Source organism: Lathyrus oleraceus, chromosome 5 (genome assembly GCF_024323335.1).
Source record: "Lathyrus oleraceus cultivar Zhongwan6 chromosome 5, CAAS_Psat_ZW6_1.0, whole genome shotgun sequence".
Classification (NCBI taxonomy): Eukaryota; Viridiplantae; Streptophyta; class Magnoliopsida; order Fabales; family Fabaceae; genus Lathyrus; species Lathyrus oleraceus.
Genome location: NC_066583.1, coordinates 488,448,401 through 488,475,947, shown reverse-complemented (window position 1 = coordinate 488,475,947; position 27,547 = coordinate 488,448,401). Strand labels below are relative to the sequence as shown.

Sequence of the window (27,547 nt, the reverse complement as noted above, 5' to 3'; positions counted from 1 at the left end):
AAAGATCAACAAGTATGCCACTAGATGTAACCAAATGCGATGAAATTTTCAATTTGCTGGTTGCAGATGGTCAAATACTGGTGCCCTCAGGCGCGAGTACCACCTTTAGAACAAAGAAAGAAACGAGAGTTTTGTAAATATCATAATTTTCTAAGACATAAAAGCTCACAATGTTTTCTTTTCAGGGATCTTGTTCAGAATGCACTGAATGAAGGCAGGTTGAAGTTTGATAAATGAAAGACTCTAATGAAGATTGACTATGACCCTTTACAAGTCCAAGATGCTAGTTACATGGAGCATGTGACAATTAACATGGTCGAAATCACTGAAGATTTCGACATGGCTGAGTTTGAGGAAAGTGAAAATCAGATTGAAGTTGTGTACCCGAAGGCTAATGAAGGACTTGCGGAATTTATCTACATGTGCAAGGCTGAAGATTCAGAGTTGATGTTGTGTCCTTGATGCAGTGTTGTATTTGATAAGAAAGCTGCAAGAAAGGCCGAGAGCGCCCGACAAGCAAATAGATGGAAAATTGGAGGAATAACAAACCCCAATTTTATTTCAATAAGAGAGAGGTTCCCCAGATGAAGGAACAGGTCCATGCTCGGCAAAGGCTAGGCCTAATACTTACAGACCTACGTCCAATGCTCCTCAGGTGAGGTGGACCAAACCAGCTGGTAAAGAGAAAACTGGAAACTCTAAGTGTTGGAACTTTGAAATGGGTCGAGGGTATTCAATGACTTATCGAGAGAATTTCCAAATGTTGGAGAGGCACTCGTCTGGGCCTAGTAATTACAAAGGAAAAAACCCCATGTATAGGATACAGTGGAGGAGATTCGAGAAAAAGATCAAAGCTGAGAGGGATGTTGCAGAGTCAAGCAAGAATAAGAAATATCAAAATCGAGAAAATGACCAGGTGAAAAAGCCAGAGGGAAGGAAATTATTTTCTCTTAAGACAAGTTAGTCGAAAGGAAAGGCCGAGGAAGGAGAGCAGGCGAAGGAGGATAAATTAGTGACAAACAATTTCGATTTTGGGTCGAAATAGGATCTCGATGTGCTATGTAGTGTATTTTATGTGCTCCCTAGGGAATACGAGTGTGTGATAGAAATTGCTAGGATTGAAGATTTGGAGGAGGAAGAGTTGGCGAAACAAAAGCCAGTATGTTACTTTGTGATGAACAACAGATGTATTGAAGAACAAAATGAATTTTTAGAAATTCCCCATGAGGGTATGAAAAGCCATTTGAAGCCCTTCTTTATAAAGGAAAATTTTGAGGGCACTACGGTGAACAAAATTCTGGTAGATGGTGGGGCAGGTGTGAATTTGATGCCTCATTTTTTGTTGGCCAAAATAGGAAAACTCGATACCAAATTGATGCCCCATAATATTATGCTTTCCAATTATAAGGGTAAGACTGGATAGAACTTGAGAGTTATCCAGGTGGACATGATAGTGGGATCCATAACTCGACCCACAGTTTTCATGGTTATAGTGTCAAGGGCTAGTTGAAACTTGCTATTGGGACGAGAATGGATAAACGAAGTGGGGGAAATCCCTTAATCACTCTTACATGTAAGTTTAAGGAGTGCCTTAGAGGGGGGGGGGGGTGAATGAGGCACTTAGACGATTTTCCGGATTTTTTATGGTTTATTAATTTTTACTTTCTTGAGATGCTTATGTGATGAAAAGCGGTAAAGTGCGGAAAGTAAAGAACACCACAATGTATAGTGGTTCCCCTCACAGATCGAGAGTACTCCACTCCCCTTTCAACACGAAAGAGAATTCACTATAATGTTAGATTCCTAGACAAGATACCTTAAGGCCTTTCTATCTAATTCTAACACACCAAGAACAAAACCTCTTGGACTTACAAGTTTAAAGTCCAATCGAGACTCAAATTCTCACAAAAGGACCTCTTGCATCCACACACCGGATAGCAAGGATAAAACCTTACAAACTTATTCTTAACAATCCTAAAAATAAGTTGTAATCAAGAGATACAATTCTGAATTTTTGTAGAAGATGAAATAGTTGGAAATTTGAAGTATATCAATTTATCAATTGATCTTCTCCTTTGTAACACTTAATTCTCACAATAATTATACAAGTGTTCTTTATATGGAATGAAACTATGATGCTTAAAAAGAAGGTTTATGCAAGGTTTCACTCTTAAGAAAATCTGGAAGAACACTTAAAAAATGTTTGAAAGAATATGAGTAATTGATTTGAAATTTTTGCAAGGAGGTGAATTTGAAATCTGAAAAAATGATGTATATATATTGTATAAACACCTCCTCAAATGGATGCAATTACCCAGAGGATGCCATGGTTCATGGTAAAGAAAATAGAAAAGTTTTCATGAAGAGATGCACTGATTTTTGCCTCTGATTCAATGGTAATCGATTACCTTAACATGGGTAATCGATTACTTGCCTCCAACGTGCAAAAATATTTGAATTTTTCACAGAGTAATCGATTACCTTAAAATGGATAATCGATTACTTCATCCCAGATTTAAAAAATAGCTTAAAAAATGAAGTGTTATGATTTCTTTAATGCATAAAATTACTTCCAATGATTATGAAATGAATGAGACATATTTTGAACACTTGTATAATCATCTAGAGGTTAAGTGTTATACCTATTCATTTGAAATATGAATCTTCATGAGTTTCATCGAGACTTGATTATTTAGTTGAAAACTTCCTTCATGAGCTTGAATCTTGATCAATCCTTTTTGTTAATCAATCTTAGACTTATAGAGAAGTTTGTCGTCATCAAAACATTTAAGAAGTCATGTCTTCACAATCTCCCCCTTTTTGATGATGACAACCCAAAAAAAAATGAAAGTTCGATCCAAGCACGTTTCTCTAGCAAATGCTCCCCCTTAATTTATGATTTAAGGAGTCTTTTGAAATCTGCATTTTGTTAGAGAGAAACAGAAAATATAGAAATAACACAATAACAATCTCTTCTCCCCCTTTGTCATTAACAAAAAGGGTGAAATAAGTAACAATATGCAAACAACATACACCAAGCACCACATAACACAATAATGAAACAAAAGATAATACAAACATAATATAAAATTCTGGAAGAAACAGTGATAATCGATTACTCTAAAAAGGGTAATCGGTTACATCGATGAAAAACGCGTGAGGAAGGCAAAAACAGGCAGGGTAATCGATTACCCAATTTGGAGTAACCGATTACTCTAAGAAAAAAGTGAAAAAAATAGTAGCTTTGGACAACCCAAAATATGAAGGATTTTCAAAAAATTTAAGTTTGACAAGGTAATATACATACTAATGCAATTTTGAGTGAAAATTTTTTTTATCAAAAAATTAAATTTACCTAATATAAAATCAACAAAAGGCAAAAATTTCATATACACATTTTAAAGAGAAATTTCAAAAATAAAAAAAATTAAAAACTTGTGTACCTTGACCTCATTATAATGTATAGTGAATAATTATGGAAGATTTATATATCACCTTCATCCAAAATGCCAAGTTCTCTTCGAATCTTATAAAATGGTTCTTTTGCGAGTGGTTTTGTGAAAATGTCCGCTAGTTGATTATGAGTATCGACAAAGGTAACTTCGACATCGCCTTTAAGCACATGATCACGAAGGAAATGGTGTCGAATGTCTATGTGTTTGGTCCTTGAGTGCATGACAGGATTCTTTGTAATATTAATCGCACTTGTGTTGTCGCATCGGAGTGGTATGCATCCAAGATCGATTCAATAGTCACTTAATTATTGCTTTAGCCAACGATTCTGTGCACAACAACTAGCCGCTGCTATGTATTCTACTTCAGCCGTACTAAGAGCAGCACACGCTTGTTTCTTACATGACCATGAGACTAATGCATTACCAAGGATGTGACATGTTCCACTAGTACTTTTTCTATCTATTTTACAACCTGCATAATCCGCGTCAGAATAACCAATTAACTTACAAACACTACCTTTAGGATACCATAAGCCAACGTTGGTTGTTCCTTTGAGATACTTCATGATTCTTTTGACCGCTGTGAGATGTGACTCCTTTGGATTTGCTTGGAAGCGAGCACATAAACACATGTTAAACATTATGTCAGGACGACTTGCCGTCAAATATAATAAAGAACCAATCATACCTTGATACTTCATAATATCAATTGACACACCCGATTCGTCTTGATCAACATAGGTTCCGGAGCCCATTGGTGTTGACATTGCTTTACAACCATCCATTTCAAATCTCTTTAACAACTCTTTGCAATACTTTGATTGGTTGATAAAGATTCCGTCTTTTAGTTGCTTGATTTGCAATCCAAAGAAGTAGTTCATCTTTCCCATCATAGACATTTCAAATTCACCTTGCATTATCAACGCAAATTCTTCACATAGTTCTTTGTTGGTTGAACCAAAGATTATGTCGTTTAAGTAGACTTGAACAAGTAAGGTGTTCCCTTTTATCTTCTGGATAAATAAAGTCTTATCTACTTTTCCTTTTTCAAAACCTTTTTCACATAGAAAATTACTTAGACGATCATACCATGCCCTTGGTGCTTGTTTTAATCCATATAGCGCTTTCTTCAATTTGTATACATGTGAAGGATGCTTGAAGTCTTCAAAGCCCAAGGGTTGTTTGACATAGACTTCTTCGTTGATGTAGCCGTTCAAGAAGGCACTTTTGACGTCCATTTGAAATAACTGAAAATTCATTGAACATGCGTAAGCAAGTAATAAATGAATAGCTTCTAACCTTGCAACCAGAGCGAAAGTTTCTTCAAAGTCGACTCCTTCTTCTTGATTATACCCTTGAGCGTCCAATCTTGCTTTGTTTTGAACAATTATTCCATTCTCATCAAGTTTGTTCTTAAACACCCATCTTGTTCCAATGATGTGCTTACCACTTGGTCCAGAAACAAGTTCCCAAACTTGATTTCTCTCGAATTGGTTTAATTCTTCTTGCATAGCAACAATCCATTGATCATATCCTAGAGCTTCATCAATTTTAGAGGGTCCTATTTGCGCAACGAACGCCATGTTTAAGCATGCATCCTTGAGATTCAATCTTGTAGCAACACCTTGACTAATGTCACCAATTACTTTGTCAATAGAATGATCTTTATGAGTCCTCCATTCCTTAGGTAGATCATTTTCATTTTACTCTTGTTGAAACGGTTCTTCTTGATTCTTGTTTGAAGTATCTTCTTTAGAAATTTCTACAAAATCATCATCATCATCACAAACAACAATTTCCTCTTTCGAGGGGTTAGATTCGTCAAACTTAACATGCATGGATTCTTCTATATTTAAAGTTCTTTTATTATAAATTCTATATGTTTTACTTGTAAGAGAATAACCAAGAAAAATACCTTCATCCGATTTTTTCGTCGAATTTACCAAGGTTGTATTTGTCATTGTTAAGGACAAAGCACTTGCATCCAAATATATGAAAGAAAGCAATGTTGGGTTTCCTTCCTTTGAAGAGTTCATATGGAGTCTTCTTTAGGATAGGTCTTATGTTAACTCTATTACTTACAAAACATGCCGTGCTAACCGCATCCGCCCAAAAATACTTAGGAAGATTTGAGTCACTAAGCATTGTTCTTGCAAGTTCCACCAATGACCTATTCTTTCTTTCAACTACTCCATTTTATTGAGGAGTCCTTGGAGCCGAGAAGTTGTGAAATATTCCTTGATCTTCACAAAAGTCTTCAAAAGAAGTATTCTGGAATTCTCCACCATGATCGCTTCTTATGGAGGCAATTGTTAATGATTTCTCATTTTGAATTTGCTTTGCATACTTCTTGAACGCTTTGAATGCATCACTTTTCTGTACTAAAAAGAATGTCCAAGTATATCTAGAATAATCATCAACAATAACTAAAGCATATAAGTTACCTCCGAAGCTTCTTGTTCTTGATGGACCAAATAAGTCCATATGTAACAATTGTAGTGGCCTAGAAGTGGACACCACATTCTTGGATGTGAAACTTGATTTGGTTTGCTTCCTCTTTTGACAAGCATCGTAAAGTCTGTCTTTAATGAATTTTATCTTTGGCAATCCAATGACAAGGTCATGTTTTACTAACTTATTCAAGTGCTCCATGTGAATGTGAGCAAATCTCTTATGTCATAACCATGAGTCATTGTTATTTGCCACAAGACACTTAACCTTCAAAGAAACATCATCAAGGGAAATCATGAAAATATTATTAATTCACTTACCTATAAGCATTACCTCTTGTGTGACTTCGTCTTCAATTAAACATTCATCTTTTGTGAACCTTATTTTGAATCCTTTGTCACAAAGTTAGCTTATGCTTAAGAGGTTGTGCTTTAGTCCTTCGACATATAGCACATCTTCGATGGATATGAAATTTGGTGCACCTACTTTGCCTATGCCAAGAATTCTTCCTTTGTTATTATCTCCATAAGTAACATAACCCTTGGCCTTAAGCATTAGATCTGAAAATTTGTGCACATCACCAGTCATATGCTTGGAGCACCCACTATCCAAATACCAAAGATTTGATGTGGCCTTCAAGCATATCTCTTCTTCATCATCGAAATGATGAGAAACCATTAGCGCCAAGTTTGCACATTCCTCTCTATCCGATCCGAATGAAGAACTAATTTCATTGTCCTCCCATGCAACATATGCCTTTTTGTTCTTGAAATCCTTCTTGCTCTTGAATCCGCCTTTCTTTGAAAGTTTAGGACATTCTGGCTTTATGTGGCCCTGCTTTCCACATTCGTAGCATGTTATATCTTGCGTAGATGTGGTGGTCTCCTTTTTCCTGAAATGTCTATTCTTTTTAGCGTTAAAGGATTTATCATTTTTGTTAAAGAACTTACCAAGCCTTTTAACAAGGAGCATGAAATTCTCATCTTCCTCCAATGCGTCATCATCTTTATCTTCTTTTGAGTATACCTTCAAGGCAATTCCTTTAGATTTCTTTTCTTGACTTTCATGTTTCTCAAGCCTACCAAGTTCTAACTCATGTTCTTGAAGTTTGCCAAAGAGTGATGCGGACGTCATTATTGAAAGACTTTTCTTTTCGGAGATAGCCGTCACCTTCGGTTGCCATTCTCGAGTCAATGATCTTAGTACTTTAAGATTGAGATCATCATTTGTAAATGTTTTTCCGAGGGAAATCAAGTGGTTAGTCAAGTGAACAAATCTCTTTTGTAGCGCCACGATGGGTTCTCCGGGCAACATTCTAAACATCTCATATTCTTGACTTAATGTATTCAACCTTGATCTCTTTACTTCGGCGGTGCCTTCATGTGTCTCCACTAAGGTGTGCCATATTTTTTTCGCCGATTTGCATTGAGATATGCGGAAGAACTCGTCCATGCTTAAAGTACTTTGAAGAATGTTTATTGCTTTCTTTTCATTTAAGATTTTTTTCTTACCATCTTCATCATATGAACTCTTTATCTTTGGAGTACCAATGCCATTGACCACACTCATAGGATTATGCGGACCATCTTCATCGACTTCCCATATGCCTTCTCCTTGGGCTTCTAGATGTGCCTTCATGCGGATCTTCCAAAAATCAAAATATTCTCCAGAGAAAAGTGGTGCTTTGTTACTACTTCCACCGTCTTTGAAAACCATATTCGTGCTTGCGGAAGCCATGCGGATCTTTTAGGAACAGGTTACCTATAACCTGCTCTGATGCCAATTGTAAGTTTAAGGAGTGCCTTAAAGGGGGGGGGGGGGGGTGAATAAGGCACTTAGACGATTTTCCGGATTTTTTTTACGGTTTATTAATTTTTACTTTCTTGAGATGCTTATGTGATGAAAAGCGGTAAAGTGCGGAAAGTAAAGAACACCATGTTGTATAAAGGTTCCCCTCACAGATTGAGAGTACTCCACTCCCCTTTCAACACGAAAGAGAATTCACTATAATGTTAGATTCCTAGACAAGACACCTTAAGGCCTTTCTATCTAATTCTAACATACCAAGAACAATCCTCTTGGATTTACAATGTTTAAAGTCCAATCGAGACTCAAATTCTCACAAAAGGACCTCTTGCATCCACACACCGGATAGCAAGGATAAAACCTTACAAACTTATTCTTAACAATCCTAAAAATAAGTTGTATTCAAGAGATACAATTCTGAATTTTTGTAGAAGATGAAATAGTTAGAAATTTGAAGTATATCAATTTATCAATTAATCTTCTCCTTTGTAACACTTAATTCTCACAATAATTATACAAGTGTTCTTTGTATGGAATGAAACTATGATGCTTAAAAAGAAGGTTTATGCAAGGTTTCACTCTTAAGAAAATTTGGAAGAACACTTAAAAAATGTTTGAAAGAATATGTATAATTGATTTGAAATTTTTGCAAGGAGGTGTATTTGAAATCTGAAAAAATGATGTATGTATATTGTATAAACACCTCCTCAAATGGATGCAATTACCCAAAGGATGTCATGGTTCATGGTAAAGAAAATAGAAAAGTTTCCATGAAGAGATGCACTGATTTTTGCCTCTGGTTCAGTGGTAATCGATTACCTTAATATGGGTAATCGATTACTTGCCTCTAACGTGCAAAAATATTTGAATTTTTCACAGAGTAATCAATTACCTTAAAATGGATAATCGATTACTTCATCTCAAATTTGAAAAATAGCTTAAAAAATGAAGTGTTATGATTTCTTTGATGCATAAAATTACTTCCAATGATTATGGCATGAATGAGACATGTTTTGAACACTTGTATAATCATCTAGAGGTTAAGTGTTATACATATTCATTTGAAATACGAATCTTCATGAGTTTCATCGAGACTTGATCATTTAGTTGAAAACTTCCTTCATGAGCTTGGATCTTGATCAATCCTTTTTGTTAGTAAATGTTAGACTTGTAGAGAAGTTTGTCGTCATCAAAACATTTGAGAAGTCATGTATTCACACTACAAAGGATAGCAATCTGGAACGAAGACAAGATAGTCAAGAATATTGAGGCTGATCAACGATACTACATGGCGGAAGTGAACCATGTAGATAAAATAAATTTCGATAGAAATTTGGCCAACATAGCGCCTTGCACACTAGTAGGGATAGCTTACATGCCTCTAGAGAAGTAATTTTACTCATTGAAACTCCACCCTACCCATGTGTTTACATGGGATAGAGAAGTCACGGGGGTGAGGTTTTATGACTCAAACACAATCCGGCTAACTGGTTGGGGCGACGAATTTGATGATCATGTCTGAAGTCGATACATTGATGCGGATTCTGGATAATGTAGTCGAGAAAAGATTAAAAGAGGCTTTGGAAGCCTAAATACCACACATGGTTGTCGAAGCGAATGAAATAGATATTTTCGACGTAAGTCAAAGGATCAACGTTGGTTTTTAACTAGTCGAAGAGCCACAATTTACAGGGTTAGAAGATGGTCATAGAAAAGACGAGAGACTCGATTGCATTTATGGTGACGAGCCTTTAGGTTATGAGAAGGATCCAGGTGTGTCTACCACAAAGATGTAGCCTCAATATTTACTTGAAGAAATAGATTTAGGAGATGGATCTATCAAAAAGGCGACTTATATCAGTACCAACATCTATCCAAATTTAAGGTTAAAGGTAATTAATTTACTTCATGAATTTAAGGATTGTGTTGCATTGGATTATAATGAAATTCCAGGTTTGAGAAAGGATTTGGTAGAATTAAAACTGCCAATAAAGACGGGTAAAAAGCCAGTCAACTAGAAGCCTAGGCAGTTTTCCCTCGAGATCATGTTCAAGATAAAGGAGGAGATTGAAAGACTCCTAAGAAGAAAGTTCATAACAACAATAAGGTATGTCAAATGACTTGCGAATATTGTTCTAGTGATTAAGAAAAATGGAACGTTAGGATTTGGATCAATTTCAGAGATCTGAGCGCTGCAACCCCAAATGACGAATATCCAATGCATGTTGCTGAAATGTTGGTCGATTTAGCAGCGGGTTTCGAATATCTTAGTATGCTAGATGGTTATTTTGGTTATAACCAAAATTTCATTACATATGAAGATGTGTCGAAGACGAAATTTCGATGTCCAACAACTTTAGGCCCCTACGAGTGGGTAATGATGCTATTTGGCTTGAAGAATGATGGGGCAACTTACTAGAGGGTGATGAATCCTATCTTTCATGACTATATCGAAACATTTATGCAAATATACCTTGATGATATAATTGTTAGGTCGACATCACGGAATGGTCACCTCGACCACCTTCGACTCTCATTCGAAAAAATGAGGAACCACAAGCTAATAATGAACCATCTAAAGTGTTCTTTTTGTGTGCAGGCAGGGGACTTTCTTGGTTTCGTGGTCCACAAAAAGGGATTCGAGATAAATCAGAATAAAATGAAGGCCATTAGGGATAAAAATCCCCCTTTGACTAAGAAAGAGTTGCAATCTCTTTGGGGGAAGATCAACTTTCTAAGGAGGTTCATATCAAACCTCAATGGCAAGGTTCGAGCATTTTCTCCACTACTCCGCCTTAAGAAGGAATAGTTTGTGTGGAAGCCAGAGCATCAAAGGGTGTTTGATGAAATAAAGGAGTACTTGACAAATCCTCCTATTTTGTCCCTTCTAGTTTGGAATAGATGCATGGAGTTGTACCTTTCTTCCTCAGACTTGACTATAGGAAGTATCTTAGCACATGAGGATGATAATGGTGTCGAAATAGATATATATTACCTTAATCGAGTCTTGAATGATGCAGAAACTATGTATAATCTTATAGAAAATATGTGCTTTTCTTTGTACTTTTCTTTTATGAAATTAAAGCATTACACAAAGCCAGATGATGTCTATGTATCTTCCCATTTCGATATTATCAAGCATATGTTATTTAAGCCAATTTTGCATAGTCGAATTGGAAATGGGACTTTGCTTTAACAAAGTATTCCCTTACATATGTGCCTTTAAAGGACATGAAAAGGCAGCTGGTTTCCAACTTTATCGTGGATCATGCAATGGTTGAGACTCTTTTAAATTATTTGGAAATGGAACCTTGGAAGTTATATTTCGATGGTTCTAGTCATAAGAATAGGAATGGTGTTGGAATTTTGATTGTTTCTCCAAACAAGATTCCGACCAAGATTAAATATAGGATTATTATTCTTTCTCAAACAACAAGGCCGAGTACAAAGCTTTAATAGTCGGACTTGAAATCTTGTTAGAATTAGGGGCAAAACGAGTCGAAATTAAAGGAGACTCTGAATTAGTAGTAAAGTAGATGGTGAAGGAATACATATGTATCAAGGAGAACTTGATCATGTATTTTGTCATAGTGAATCGACTGATCAAGTATTTCGACTTTGTGGATATCCAATACGTTCCTAGACTTGATAACCAAGAAGCGAACGAATTTGCACAACTTGATTCAGCGTAGAAAGTGCCCAAAGAAAGGTTGAAGGACTTGATTGAGGTTTGAGGAAGGGTACAATCAAGAAGACTCTTCCCAACGGATCTAACACTAACGAAGCTGGGATCAGTAGATCCAGAAAACTTTGATATCTATATTATTGAAAATTTGGCTGATATTGATTGGAGAAAACCAATAGTTACTTACCTAGATAACCCAGACAGATCGAAGGATCGAAAGGTTAAGTATAGATATTTGAACTATGTGGTCATAGGTAATGAATTATTTAAGAAGACGCCTGAGGGAGTATTACTCAAATGCCCTAGTGAAGGAGAGGCACATTTTTTTTGAATTGTAATTCCTTGTGTCGAAGAAGGTTTCTCAACAGAAGCAAGGAAGTGTCGAATCACCTAGTGTGTTGAGTTGCATTAGTATGTCAAAATGTCGAAGCATATTGCTTCACACAGGATTTTGACTTAGGTCTATTTTTAGTAGTGTTAACTATTTTGGGCTTTTATAGTTTTGGGCTTTGGCTTAGTGAGCAAGCTAACCTAAATCTAGATATAGAGGGAGTAACCCTTATTCTTGTAATCTTGTATTCAAAATATTGTATTCATAGAATTTTGCAGTTGCAAAGTTAATAAAGAAGTTTTCCATTGGTTGTGGGAAGAGAGAAAAACTCTGTAGAAAATATTCTGCTTCTCCATCGTTCTTTCTTTTCTTTCTCAATTGTTCTTCTCTTTTTCATTATTATTGTGTGGGTGATAGCAATCTTCTTCATCAATATTGATTGAAATTCTCCATAGGTTGTGGTGGATTTCCAACATCTGGTATCAAGAGCTCCTGTTTAAACGATTCGTGGGAAGAAAATCACGATGGTAATGAATAATCTAAACAGGCATTTTCCAGCAAATCTTTTGATTCTCAAGAACAAAAATCATGAGAATTGGTGCAAGCAGATAAAGGTTGTGTTTTGTTATCAGGATCTTTGGGATCTTGTGAAGGAAGGAGTAACAATGCTTGCAGAAAACGCGATAGATCAAGAAAAGGATGCACATAAAGAATTGAAGAAGAAATATTATAAAACTCTCTTTATAATTCATCAATATGTTGATGCAGATAACTTTGAAAAGGTTAATGATGTAGAGTCAGCGAAAGAAGCATGGGAAATTTTGGAGAAGTCGTTTGGAGGCGCGAAGAAGGTGAGGTTACAAACTCACAAAAGAATGTATGAATTGCTTCAAATGGAAGACAATGAAAGCATAACTGATTTCTTCACCAAGGTTACGAAACTGGTGAATCAAATCAAGGTATATGGAGAAGTGTTAACATCAAGATCTTTTGGTGGAAAGATCTTGAGGTCGTTGGCTCTAAAGTTCGACCAGGTGGTAGTATCCATAGAAGATCTTTTGGTATGTTTATCGCATGAAGAGAAATCTGATGAGTGTAGGTCAGCTTCTTGAGAAAGGTTTCTCAGTTATTATGAAGAACAATCTCTTGAAGTTGTATGATTCTGATCAGAAGCTGATTATAAAATCTGAGTAGGGAAGCAACAAAACATTCAAGGTGAATATGGAGACAGCTAAAACTAAATACCTTAGTGCAGAAGGTGCTGAAGGTGACAGTGAGCTATGCCACAAGAGATTGGGGCATCTTAATTTCTGAAGCTTAGGGCATCTGAATTCTAAGAAGCTGGTATATGGAACTACCAAGATTGTGAAGCCTGAGAAGTCATGTGATATATACATGAAAGGCAAGCAATCTAGACCAAGACATGCTTTAGGAGTAGTACGTTATGGTGTTTGTGGACCATTTGAAGTACCTTCACTTGGAGGAAACAAATACTTTGTGTCATTTGTGGATGAGTTCAGAAGAACGAAATGGGTAGCCCTCATCAAGTTTAAGCATGAGGTGTTTGTTGAGTTTCAGAAGTTCAAGGTGAAGGATGAAAAACAAAGTGGTCGGAAGCTGAAAGTTCTCAGAACTGATGGTGGATGTGAGTATAACTCTACAGACTTTAGAAAATTCTATGAAGAGAATGGAATTGAGCATGAGGTGACTGCTCCATACACTCCTCAACACAATGGTCTTGCTGAAATAAGAAACCGAACTTTGCTTGATATGACAAGGAGTATGTTGAAGGAAAAGAAACTGCCTCACACCTTGTGGGGAGAAGTTGTAGCCACTGCAACATATATGCTCAACAGATGTCCAATAAAGAAGTTGAAGGAAATTGTTCCTATTGGGAAGTGTGATGGTGATAAGAAAAGTGTAAGTCATTTCTGGATATCTTGTTCAATGTGTTACAAGAAAGAAGGTGGATGATAGAACAAAGTAATGTTGTTGATTGACACAAAGTTTCATTTTATGAGGAATCAGGTTCAGAATCGAGTGCTAGAAGTTGTACATTGTAGTACTCATAAGCAACTTGCCGATGTGCTGACTAAAGCTATGAAGACTAAACACTTTATTCACCTGAGGGATGGAATTGGTGTTGTAGAATTTAGTTAGCTGGATATGAATTAAGGGATGATGTTAAAAGTAATTCATATTCATAAGCATTGTTCTAACTCAGAAGCAGAAACTTCTGAGGTTGCGGTTCCAGAAGTGATGTTTAGCTTCTGCGTTGTAGTTTTTTTTGTTAAGCTTAACCTAGCTAGTGTAGGTTAGCAATTTAGCATACTTAATTTTTTTTGTATATATAAACAGATCGTGCAACAAAATTTTATAACGCAGTGAATACAAAGTTTCTCTCTCTTAAAATTAGCTAGATTTATTTTCTCTCTCTCTTCTCTCTCCATCTCCAACCTTGTACACCAATAACTAGAAGATCTTTATGATGAAAACTCACTTATGGTGGTTTGATCATGTGAGAAGAATTATAATAGATGCTCTAGTGAGAGGCAAATTTATTTGGAACTCTTCAATAGAAGTGAATAAAAAGATAGAAGAATGGTTGATGTGTTAAATGGAGCAGACATAGTATTTGGGCGTGTTTGAAACACTATTAGTTTTTAGTTTTCAAAATTGTATTACAAATCAGTTTATTTTTTTTAAAAAGAATTCTAAAAAAATATGTTTGATAATTTAATTTTTAAAAAATATTTTAAATCTTTGATAGTTTTGTTTTTAAAATATGGTTTGTTAACCTGAATATGTTTTCTTTTCATATGATACATAAAAATTAAATATTTTTATCGGAAAAAAAATTAAACATTTCTATACAAAGCCATATTAAAACTCTACGTTGTACTATTTAATTTAAAATAAACATAGAGTTCTTTATAATTTAATATACAAACGGTTTAGTTGTGGAACTAAAAATAGAGAAGATTACAAAAGTTACTACGGAGCGAAGCTTCACACGTGATTCAAGAGTACAACATTTTGATCTAAAAATTACGATTGTGACTAGTCTTAAATTAAAGGCGTTAATTTTAAATTTGTGTTGTTAATCTTCAATATAGTGGACCTAAGGAATACCTGCATGATTAACATTCAAACGTCTAAATTAATTAAGATTGAAATTGTAGTGAAAATAAGATTAATCTAAAAATACTTTTTAGAAAGAGTATCGTAACATAGTAGATTAATACATTTTTTTTAACTAAAATATAATTTTTGAAAACTAATTCAATCCAGCCGTTAATAATTTTGTGTTTTTAATTCTACTTGCATAATTTTGTATGTTGATTTTATTAAGTTTTATTTTCTCCAAGTGTAAAAATTATATGAAAGTGAAAATATAAAATTATTGATTCAAATATTAAAAAATAAAAACTTATTAATCAGTTTGATGAAAATTGTATAAAAAGAGAAAAATAAAATTAATAATTCACATACTAAAAAATTAAAATTTATTAATTATTTTTTAAATAAACAAATATTCGTAATTCTTTATTAACTTTTATTTAAAAACATAATAGTACTCTTATTCATACTATAATAATTTTTAAGCTTTGACTATGGAAAATTATAACTACTTTTCATTACTATATATAGAAGTATGGAGTAAACATGGTATACAAATACTTAGATATAGGACTATGGAGAAATAGGTAACTACTTTTTAAATATTTAATAAAATATCATAATTAATTTTTGGAGAAGAAATATTATAACTTTTAATAGAATTTAATTGAAATACACGGACAGTGTAAAGAGATTTATAAAGTAATGTAAACGGGTGATGGTGATGAATCGACAGTGTAAATCTTTTTACACTGACAATGCATAGTAATTAATCTCTTTTTGATATTAGTTAAAAATATATTTTTTAATTTTTATATATAATATAAAGGGCATTAGTAGTTCTTTGGACAATTCTTTCTTTTCTTCTTCTTTTTTAAGTACAAACATTATCCTATCAAAAAAATATAAATATATATATATATATATATATATATATATATATATATATATATAAAGAAGAGTATAATATGTTATGGGTAAAGTTTGAGCTTTGAATGTGGAGAAAACATAGTATAATAATAATTTATTTTTAAATATAGGATTGTGGAGAATTAGGTAACTACTGTTTAAATATTTAATAAAATATTATAACTTATTTTGGTAAAGAAATATTATAGTTTTTAATCTTAATTAAAAAAAATATTATAGATAGAATTTTTATTAATTTTAAAATATTATTGTTTCTCTTTTCCTTTTTAAGAAGAAGCATTATCACATCACAATATGCATATATAAATAGATACGTAAAGAAGAGTATAGTATGTTATATCTAAAATCTGAAAAATGAAGACTACAAGAAATTTCGCAGTTACAATATTATTTTTATTGGCTTTTTTCATCTTGACAACAGGTATGAAATTATATAAATAGACATGTAAAGAAGAGTATAGCATGTTAATCGATTAAATTATATTTCTGATGTTGTAATGTTTAAGTTTTATATATTAATTTATCCTTTAAATCTTTCAATTTTTTCATTCAACACTAATCTTATATAGACATATTTTGGTTGAAAATGTAGATTTTTGCTTGGCAGCAGGAGGAAAGTATTCGTGTAAAACCGATCACCATTGTCAACAGTTCTGTGGTAAAGAGAAAGGACGATGTCTTGGTGGGCAGTGTTGGTGTTTTTCTCCACCATCTTCCACTAGCAACATACTATCCCCAATTTTAAATTAAGTTGAATTTTGGGATATATATGAATAAAATCATAATATTAAAGTTAAAATATTAATAAAAATAAATATTTTATTTATTTAAATATATGTTGTTAGATTACACTTTAAATCAAACAGATTGAATCCATATGTCAAATTGATTAAATTGAAAACCGAAACAATCATGGAACTAAACCGGAATGAACCTCTTGGTCTTAGAACTTATTTTATTTTTCGGATAAAACGATGCAGTTTTGATAATTTTTTATAAAAATAAAATTAAAATATAAGTAGGTTATATTTAGAATTTATTTGAAATAATTTTCTCTTTCTATAATTATAATTGAAATAGAAGTAGATTTTATTCAAAATTTATTTTAATTTAGAATTTTAATTTAAAGAATGAATTTGTGAAATTATATATTTTGAAAATTTGAATTTTTTTTACTATGTTGTGATTTTTTTTAGAAATTCAGTTATCCAATTCTATCGATTTAATAAAAATATGTTTTTGTTATAAACTTAATTTATTTAGCTGAGTTATAGATTTAATCGGGTTATGTTACTTAATGGTTCGATCAATAAATCAGTGATATAATACTCTCATTAATTTAATGATCAGTCTGATTTTTAGAAAATTAGTTTAAATAATTTATTTTTTATCTTTAATTCTGTCACTATTAAATTTTTATTTAGTACGATTATTTTTATTACAGTATATCAAATGATTTAGAATCTTTGTTCTAATATTAATAACAGACCTTTAATAAAATGGAATACAAAGAATTAAAAGTAATTTTTCTTCGTGTAGATTTTTTCTATTTACAGAGAAATTCACACCCTTTTATAAAAGTAAAGTTGTTCTTTAAATATTTATAGTAAAGTATTTTAATTAATAAATACCAAAAGTTAAAATTGTAAAATATGATAATACTTCATGATTCTTCGTTTTTGTCTTATCCCGCAACTACACCAACTGTAACCATATGTAAATAATAATAAATATTTACAAACATTTCAAAATTTAGATTTAAAAATAATCTTAAATTTATTAGACTTCGAGACATTGTTTTAAGGGCCTGATAAGTTTATCAAAGAAGTGTTTTAAAAAAATTATAAAACCTCGATTTTCCTTATAAACGAGTTGAATATGTTTTTCATATATATATATATATATATATATATATATATATATATATATATATATATATATATATATATATATATATATATATATATATATATATATATATATATATATATATATATATATATATATATATATATATATATATATATATATATATATATATATATATATATATATGTTTTTGCTCTTAGCATCCAATTTCATTTGTCTAAACAACAAAAAATAATCCTAACAAAGAGCCCTAAACAATAAAAGCCATAAACACATAACATCTTCGATACGAAGATATTATGTGTTTAGTGCTCTCGTTTCTTCTTTAGATATTCAAATCATTTTCTTTTACTTATTCTTCAGAGATCTAATATGTCAAACTTCACTAGTCATATTGTTCTTATTGTTGTTGTTGTTGAGATAGAAAATCCTAGAGATTTTTTCTTGTTGTTATTGATGTTGTTTAAACATATTTATATTATAGGTTTATTGATATTGTTGTTGTTGTTGTTGAGACCCGTTATTGACACCCTAAATCCAAGAGGTTTAATATTGTTGTTGTTTAAGCAAATTTAAGTTATAGGTTTATTGACGTTGTTGTTGAGACCCTAAATCCTAGAGGTTTAATCTTGTTGTTGTATAAACTGATTTATGTTATAGGTTTATTGATGATGTTGTAGTTTTGTTAATAGATTGTTTTTTGAGTTGTTCTTTAATGTAAGATGTTCTTTTTGAGTTGTTGTTGTTATTGTTGTTCTTGTTTAGTTGTTCTACTACCCAAAGTTATGAAAATTTTTATGTTATAGTTTAGTTGTTGTTATTGAGTTTGAGTTTTAGATTGATATTGATATTGAGTATATGTTTTTTTGTGATTCTTTGTGCACATTTCATCTTGTTTCGCTGTGTTGAGTTTATTATATCTAATGCCGAATGTTTGTTTCACTAACCAGTATTTGAAAGTATAACATGGTAAATTGATTTTGGAAATAATCATACGTAAAATTATGTTGTATCTGAAAATTATCTTACACTGACTAATGATTTTCTAGTATTTTGCAACTCATCATTCATCTGTTGTTTTATAATTAAAATCTCTCCAATATATCTAGTTTTCGTTCAACTTTCTTCCATATTTGTTTATTTTTCAAAGCATCAAATTTTATGCTTTCAAGAATGAATTAGTAGAAAAGGAAGTGTTGAATAAATAACTTGAAACATTGAAGATATTTTAACCATAAAATAGTGTGAGATGAATGATGAGTTACATGATGCTTCAAAATCACTAGTCAATGTAAGTTTTTCTTCGAATATAACACAATTGTTCATATAATTATTTTCCGAACCAATTTTGAGAATTATATATTTAGTATAGGATTTAGTGAAATAAGCAATCCAAATTAGATTTAATAAACTCAAAATTGTTTTACCCCTTGATTTTATTAGATAATCGAGGTGAAAATATGGTATATCCGTCGGTGAAATTACAAAACCGATAGGACATGTGTTTTTTCCATTTTAGAATTCCAAAAAGGCCTCCCTGGGGATCGAACCCATGACCTTGTCACATACATGATGGTTATTTTAAAATCGGGAGGTAAAGTGGACATTATTCATGACGCTCTTCGTTGCTTCGTCTATGTAGCCGAGGTTAGAAGCAATTCACTTCTGATGTTAAATGTGCTTTTTCTAGTAATGCATAAGCCCCAATCCAAAATCTGAAATCTTTTGCTCAAGCGTTGATTAGTGTTTTCAATACCCCCATGAGCCAACTCCTTCAACCTTGTGATAAAGGAGACAGAATACCATTACAATCCTTGAGAGCGAATACCTAGCCAGTCTGGAAGACTATAATAACAACCTTCATGGTCGCATCTTTTTCTCAAAGGAACCACGCCCCTCAAGGTAGATGTCTTGCATGCCATGATTTAAAATATTTGGAAATCTATCAGAAAATTGGGGGTTACCTCTCTCATAAAAGGGTTTTATGAATTTTTTTCATCATTAGAAGATATGTTGATTGTTAGAGCTTTGGATGCGATAAATATGACCCTTACTATGCTCAAGATTTTTTCTTGGACAAGGGACTTCAACCTTAACTTACAACAGGAATCAACAACTCAAGTTTGGATTAGATTTTTGGTTTGGCGAGGGAATACTAGATACTGAGAATCTTGTTTGCAATCGTAGGAAGTATTGGGACTCCAATATGCATTGATGTGACCACAAATAAACCTAGGTTCGATAGAGATTACTAGCACTTTGTGAGGGGTCTGGTTGATGTTAACTTAAAACATAAATTGGTGTATAGGGTCCTTATGGAAACAAACTGGTTTTGCCTTCTTCATGGATTTTGATTATGAAAATTTGTCAACATTTTGTAGTTTCTGTAAATGTATTCGTCATGAATTGGAAACCTGCAAGCGGAGTAAACATCAACAACCACAAGTTAAGGTTGGAAATAAGAAAACAATTAGACAAAAAAAACACATGTTGCACAAGACAACAAGAAAACTCTTGAAATCCAGACAAAAATTGCAACTCAATTCAGCAATGAAGCTGACATCATTGTTGAAGTTTCTGTTACAGACATTGTTGGTATCATTGTTGGAGTTCTTGTTGCAGGTATGGTTGAGGTTTTTCAAAAAAAATCTGATCTAAAATTTGTTAAAGAAACTTAACTTGTTGATCCCAACACATCTGAAACACATATTGGGATTTTCTCTACCCAAACAGAGAAATTTCCCATAGACTCTTGAGCCAATATGGCTGATCAAGGGAGACAAACTGGTGATGGTTCACCAAGTTCATATACTAACCCTTAAGTCCAAGACTAGTATTTCCAACTTGATATTTAAAAAACTAGGAACAATAAAAATTCTATAAAGAAACCATAAGGCCCTAGGTCTAATGTTGGTAAATCCAACACTTGCCTATGAAGGTTATCTATTGGAATGTGATTCGTTGTCGTACATGAGTCAAAAACATGTAAATAAAACTGTAGTTGGGGAAGCGACATCTCGAGTCGTATTGCAAGGACTCTTGTATTGAATTAACCAATTAAGAAATGAAATAGGAAGGGTTTTAGGGTTTAAATTAAATTGAGAATAAGTGCTTATAAAAAGTGATTATAAAATAAGCTAATCTACTGTTCAGTCTCCTAACTTATCATCGATCAAAATAATTCCTAACCCCTAAGCGGTCTTTATTCCCTTTTCGATTATAGTATCAATCAAACAAGTTCAATTGACACCATAAGTTATATATTCATAATTTCCGAATTAAGCAGACAAATTAAAATAATCGCGAATTAAGCAAACACGATAACACAAATGTGAATTAAGAAAATGTGATTTAAGGTAAAGGGACATACATTTAAATAAATCAATCAACCCTAAGATAAATAGAATTAAGCATTTGATTATCAAAGCGAAGAATTGAAAGGAAAATATATTTAATCGGGAAATATGAAAACCTCAAAGTATGATGGAGGCGCGATTACAGTAGATGAACCGTAGGTGATTAGTTTTCCATGAATTCATCTAAAGCTTCTAATTTTTGTGAATGCAGAATAGCATTACTATAGCAGTGAAAATCTAATATAACAAAAGGGAAATTCGAACCCTTATGGAAACCGACCCGAAAATCATAAAAATCGGTTCAAACTAACTATTCTAATTAAGTCTGAAACTTCAACGAATTATTCGGCCCTCATCCACTTCAAATCATATTTTCACTTCAACATAAAACTTGTGGCTATTTCTCTTATCTTTCTAACCCATATCAGAATGCATCAATCCGATTTTCAAAGCTCAAGCTATGGTCTGCACAGTGACAAGATATCAAATAATTGTTTAAGTTGAAAATAAAGCACGAAAATAAAATAAATTCAGAAATTAACTTAAATATAAAAATATACTAAAATAGTAAAAATAATAGAATAAATTATAGAGTTGCCTAAGTACAATAGTAGAAAAATGTGCATCAAAATGCACAGATCAAATTCCCCCACACTTGAACTTTTGCATTCCGAGCAAAATTATAAATTCAAAACTCAACTTTCAAACAACAACTTCTCCGCTATTTTCTTCTCTTTTATCTTTTTATTCTTTTTTTATTTTTCAGATCAGAAGGAATATGTAATGACATCCTTCTTTTCTTTTTCTATTATTTTTTTAAAAAAATTTTCTTTTTTTTTCTACCAACTTTTTAAAATCAAATATCACAACTTCAACCCCACACAACTCCAACACAACTCTTTCAACCCTATGAATATGTGATAACATTGTTTTTCACTTTCAAACTTGTATTGAGTTTAAATAAAGAATAGGATAATAGGCTCAAGGAGAATTTCAAACAAGGGATGATATTATTCAGGGTTGACTTTGCGGCTACAGGTTAAAACTAAATAAAGCAAAAACAGACTGTCTTTATCATATCAATGTGCACAAGTAAACAAAAAGTTTTAACAATAGTCAATTCAAATTCTAAATGCTAACAGACATTAGTGAAACACGCAAGAAAGAAAAGATGGATTTTTGAATGTTATCCATTAAAAATCTCAAAATCTCACAAGGTTAAATGATCTACCACTAATGATGTACTAAGACTGCACAAAAAAATCAATCACATCACACCACAAGTCTGTAGTCAAGAGAACAGAGAAAATACTCACAATTGTAACTCAAAAACCACAGAAAAACATGCATTTTTTATTTATTTTTATTTTTCGTGTAAGAAAATAAACAAAAACAAAGAAACTTAATGAAATAAAACAAAGTAAAAGTTTCCCTCCCCCACACTTAAAGCACACATTATCCTTAATGAAAGAACATAAATATAAAATAAGAGTGAGAGAAAAGAAAATGTGTTCCCTAATCAAGTTGCAGTATAGGTGGACTTTTTCAGGGAAAGCTATTCTATAGTTGCATCTTCATGCACCTCACTTTCATTGAATAGCTCCAGACGCTGCCAATTGACCTTAAAGACTTTGTAAGTACCTGCACTTTTAATTTCTACTACACCATGAGGGAACATATTAGTAACAATAAAGGGGCCAATCCACTTCGATCGAAGTTTCCTAGCTATAATTTTAAGGCAGGATTTAAAGATCCAATAGACTGGGGCAAAGACATGATACTGCAGGGTCAAACCATCTTCATACTCTTAAGCTGCACAAGCAGACTCTACTGTACATCAACAATCGTCAAGTTTAAAACGAGTATCAGGGAGTCATGTTGACGTAATACCCTACCATTTTTGACAAATATCCTTGTAATACAAGTAACCTCTCTAAGCCTTGACAGCCCCCGACTCACCATACTAGCACTTGTTGAAACATTTAAATCATTGTCATGCATTAATCATATCGATATGCTCTAGCATCAAATCATGCATATCATCTCATTCATCTAGAACATTCCCATAACACAAATCTAACATCTACAAAAGCCCAACCTCATTTGGTACCGCACAAAATCCCAATCCGACTTGGCACCTCTCAAAAGCCCAATCTTAATTGGCACCTCACAAAGCCCAGTCTTACTTGACACACTACAAAAAGCTCATCCTCACGTCCAAAACCTAGCCTTCAAAAGCCACTTTCTGAAGGTCCTACTTAAAATAAGCCTTATTATCCAAAGGAATATATCATCCATGGAAGAATAATCCACAACATCACATTCATGCATCATATCATGTGTATCATATCCATGAATATGGATAATTACGCAATACAAACTCTAAACATGCATACATGACATAGCATAACATGTATACATATCATAGATATGTAGCATAGGCTGAGACTTAGGACTCATCATAAGAGTCTGGATCAATCCCTAGCTAAATCAATGATAGATCTTCGTCCAAGATTCTCCCTAGCTCTTTTCTCGTAGTACGTCCTGGCAAGTGTCCTTGGAACTCATTTCCCAAGCAGAAAATAGTTGGCAATACTGTCCCCAGTATGCCCTAATTCCCTCATCAGATCCTTGCAGGGATTTCTTAGGACTTTCCCTTGAACTCACACTCTTTAGGGAAACTCGCTTGAAAGCCTATTCCCCAGTATATAGTCATCTTACATGACACCATTCTTCCCCAGTGGATACATCGAGTTCTTCTATCAATCTCCTTCTTACTCCTTTCTTCTTAGGGAATTCCCTAGTAAAAGTTCTTGCTCTTTCCTCTGGTCATATCCATGATACCTTTATTTCTCAAGCACCATGGTAGTAGGAGGTTAATTTAAGAGTCCCCACAAATTCCCAATACGGATCTTTCCCTAATTATACAAGTACCATGATACACCATTATTCACTTCGATTCTTACGTCGTTGTGATCCAGTCACTTCGGTTCTTACACCGTGGTCATCCACTCACTTCGGTTCTTACACCGTGGTCATCCAGTTACTTCGTCTCTTACACCGTTTATCTTTTTATGGTTCTTACACCATTTTTTTATTTTACGGTTCTTACATCGTTTGTTATCTTGTTTTACAGTTCTTATAGCATTGTCACTATTCTCTGGTCTTACATCATTTTTATTCCCAATAATGATTTATTTAACATTGGTTCTTATACCGACGATGATTGAAGTCCAGTCCCCGGATATCAGTATAATTCCCCAAGTAGGAATACTTATTGGCCTTCCCTAGTAAGTAACATCTCCACGAAGCCTTTTCAATAAATGATTTCCCCAGAAAAATCACTCATTGTGAGTCTTCCAAAAGAACACATCCAGTAAACTAGTCATTTTAAATGATTATCATCAACCAGTGAGCAGATGTTTATCTCTCATATCCCCAGCTTAGCAACCTATCCCACACATAGGATAAATCCCATAAAATACACAGGGTTTCATCAAATAACGAGAGGAGGATCGTCAGAGTCCTACCAAAGATCCAAAATGATCGGATGTTCATATGAAGTACAACAACTGTAGGATTGTCAGAGTCCTTTCAAAATTCCAAAATAATCGGATGATCATAGGAATTGCAACGAATGAAGGATCATCAGAGTCCTACCAAAATTCCAAAGTGATCAAATGATCATAGCAATTGTAACGACCGGAGGATCGTCAGAGTCCTACCAATATTCTAAAATGATCGGATGATCATAGGAATTGCAACGACCGAAGGATTGTTAGAGTCCTACCTGATTCCCATAAAATGATCGATGATCATAGGAATCGTATGCAAATTCACCTGGAGGGGTTGATCATGTTCATCTTCAACCTTGTGCACCAACAATTAGAAAATCTTTATGATAAAAACTCACTTATGGTGGTTTGATCATGTGAGAAGAATTATAATAGAAGCTCTGGTTAGAGGCAAATTTATTTGGAACTCATCAATAGAAGTGAATAAAAAGATAGAAGATTGGTTGATGTGTTAAATGGAGCAGACATAGCATTTGGGCGTGTTTGAAACACTTTTAGTTTTTAGTTTTCAAAATTGTATTACAATTCGGTTTTAATTTTTTTTTAAAAGAATTATAAAAAAATATATATTTGATAAATTAATTTTTAAAAAATATTTTAAATATTTGATAGTTTTGTTTTTAAAATATGGTTTGTTAACCTGAATATGTTTTCTTTTCACATGATACATAAAAATTAAATACTTTTATTGAAAAAAAATTAAACATTTTTATACAAAGCCATATTGAAACTCTATGTTGAACTATTTAATTTAAAATAAACATAGAGTTCTTTACAATTTAGTTTACAAATGGTTTAGTTGTGGAACTAAAAATAGAGAAGATTACAAAAGTTACGACGGAGCAAAGCTTCACACGTGATTCAAGAGTATAGGATTTCGATCTAAAAAATACGATTGTGACGTGTCTTGAATTAAAGGCGTTAATTTTAAATTTGTGTGCTAATCTTCAAGTGGACCTAAAGAACACCTACATGATTAACATTCAATCGTGTAAATTAATTAAGGTTGAAATTGTAGTGAAAATAAGATTAAATCTAAAAATACTTTTTAGGAAGAGTATTGTAAAATAGTAGATTCAAACAATTTTTTTTTTTAATTTTTAGAAACTAAAATATTATTTTTGAAACTAATTCAACCAGGCCGTTAATAATTTTGTGTTTTTAATTCTAGTTGCATAGATTTGTATGTTGATTTTAATAAGTTTTATTTTCTCCTAGTGTAAAAATTATATGAAAGTGAAAAAAGAAAATTACTGATTCAAATATTAAAAAACAAAAACTTATTAATCAGTTTGATGAAAATTATATAAAAAGGGAAAAATAAAATTAATAATTCACATACTAAAAAATTAAAATTTATTAAATATTTTTTAATTAAACAAATTCGCGTACGGATTCTTTATTAACTTTTATCTAAAAACATAATAGTATTTCTTATTCTTATTATAATAATTTTTAAGCTTTGAATATGAAGAATTATAACTACTTTTCATTACTATATATAGAATTATGGAGTAAACATGGTATACAAATACTTGATTTCTAGATATAGGACTATGGAGAAATAGGTAACTACTTTTTAAATATTTAATAAAATATCATAAATATTATTTGGAGAAGAAATATTATAACTTTTAATAGAAGTTTAAATTTTTTTTTATATATATATATAATATAAAGGGTATAAGTAGTTCTTTTTCAACAATTTTTTTTCTTTTCTTTTTTTAAGTACAAGCATTATCATATATATATATATATATATATATATATATATATATATATATATATATATATATATATATATATATATATATATATATATATATATATATATATATATATATATATATATATATATATATAAAGAAGAGTATAATATATTATAGGTTGAATGTGGAGAATTAAATAACTACTTTTCATTACTATTCATTACTAGATATAGAATTATGAAGAAAAGATAGTATAATAATATTTTATTTTTAGATATAGGATTGTGGAGAATTAGGTAACTACTGTTTAAATGTTCAATAAAATACTATAACTTATTTTGGTAAAGAAATATTATAATTGTTAATATTAGTTAGAAAAAATATTAGAGATATAATTGTTATTATTTTAAAATATTATTGTTTCTCTTTTCCTTTTTAAGAAGAAGCATTATCACATCACAATATGCATATATAAATAGATACGTAAAGAAGAGTATAGTATGTTATATCTAAAATCTGAAAAATGAAGACTACAAGGAATTTTGCAGTTACAATGTTATTTTTATTGGCTTTTTTCATCTTGACAACAGGTATGAAATAAATGAGTTAATCGATTAAATTGTATTTCTGATGTTGTAATGTTTAAGTTTTGTATATTAACTTACGCTTTAAATCTTTCAATATTTTCATTCAACACTAATCTTATATACACATATTTTGATTGAAAATGTAGATTTTTGCTCGGCAGCAGGAGGAAAGTATTCGTGTAAAACAGATCACCATTGTCAGCAGTTCTGTGGTAAAGAGAAAGGACGATGTCTTGGTGGGCAGTGTTGGTGTTTCTCTCCACCATCTTCCACTAGCAACATACTACCCCCAATTTTAAATTAAGTTAAATTTTGGGATGTAATAATTATATATGAATAAAATCATAATATTAAATTAAAAATATTAATAAAATTAAATATTTTATTTTATTTAAATATATGTTGTTAGATTACACTTTAAATCAAACCGATTGAATCCATATGTGGAATTGATTAAATTCAAAACCGAAACAATCATCGATCTAAACCAGAATGAACTTGTTCTTGTTTAGTTGTTCTACTACCCAAAATTATGAAAATCTTTATGTTATAGTTCAGTTGCTGTTATTGAGTTTGAGTTTTAGATTGATGTTGATATTGAGTTTATGTTTTTTGTGATTCTTTGTGCACATTTCATCTTGTTTCGTCGTGTTGAGTTTATTATATCTAATGT

At 32.1% G+C, this 27,547-nt stretch overlaps 1 long non-coding RNA gene across 2 annotated transcripts; it reads left to right on the top strand.

Moving 5' to 3' along the window:
* Positions 1 to 16,122: 16,122 nt before the first annotated feature.
* LOC127085631 (uncharacterized) lies at positions 16,123 to 27,270 on the top strand. 2 transcript variants are annotated; one of them, XR_007789214.1, is made up of 2 exons: positions 16,123 to 16,199; positions 27,021 to 27,270. It is a non-coding gene; the product is annotated as an uncharacterized LOC127085631 (long non-coding RNA). The 2 variants fall into 2 exon arrangements; XR_007789213.1 differs by lacking the exon at positions 16,123 to 16,199 and adding an exon at positions 26,799 to 26,877.
* The last annotated feature ends 277 nt before the right edge of the window (positions 27,271 to 27,547 follow it).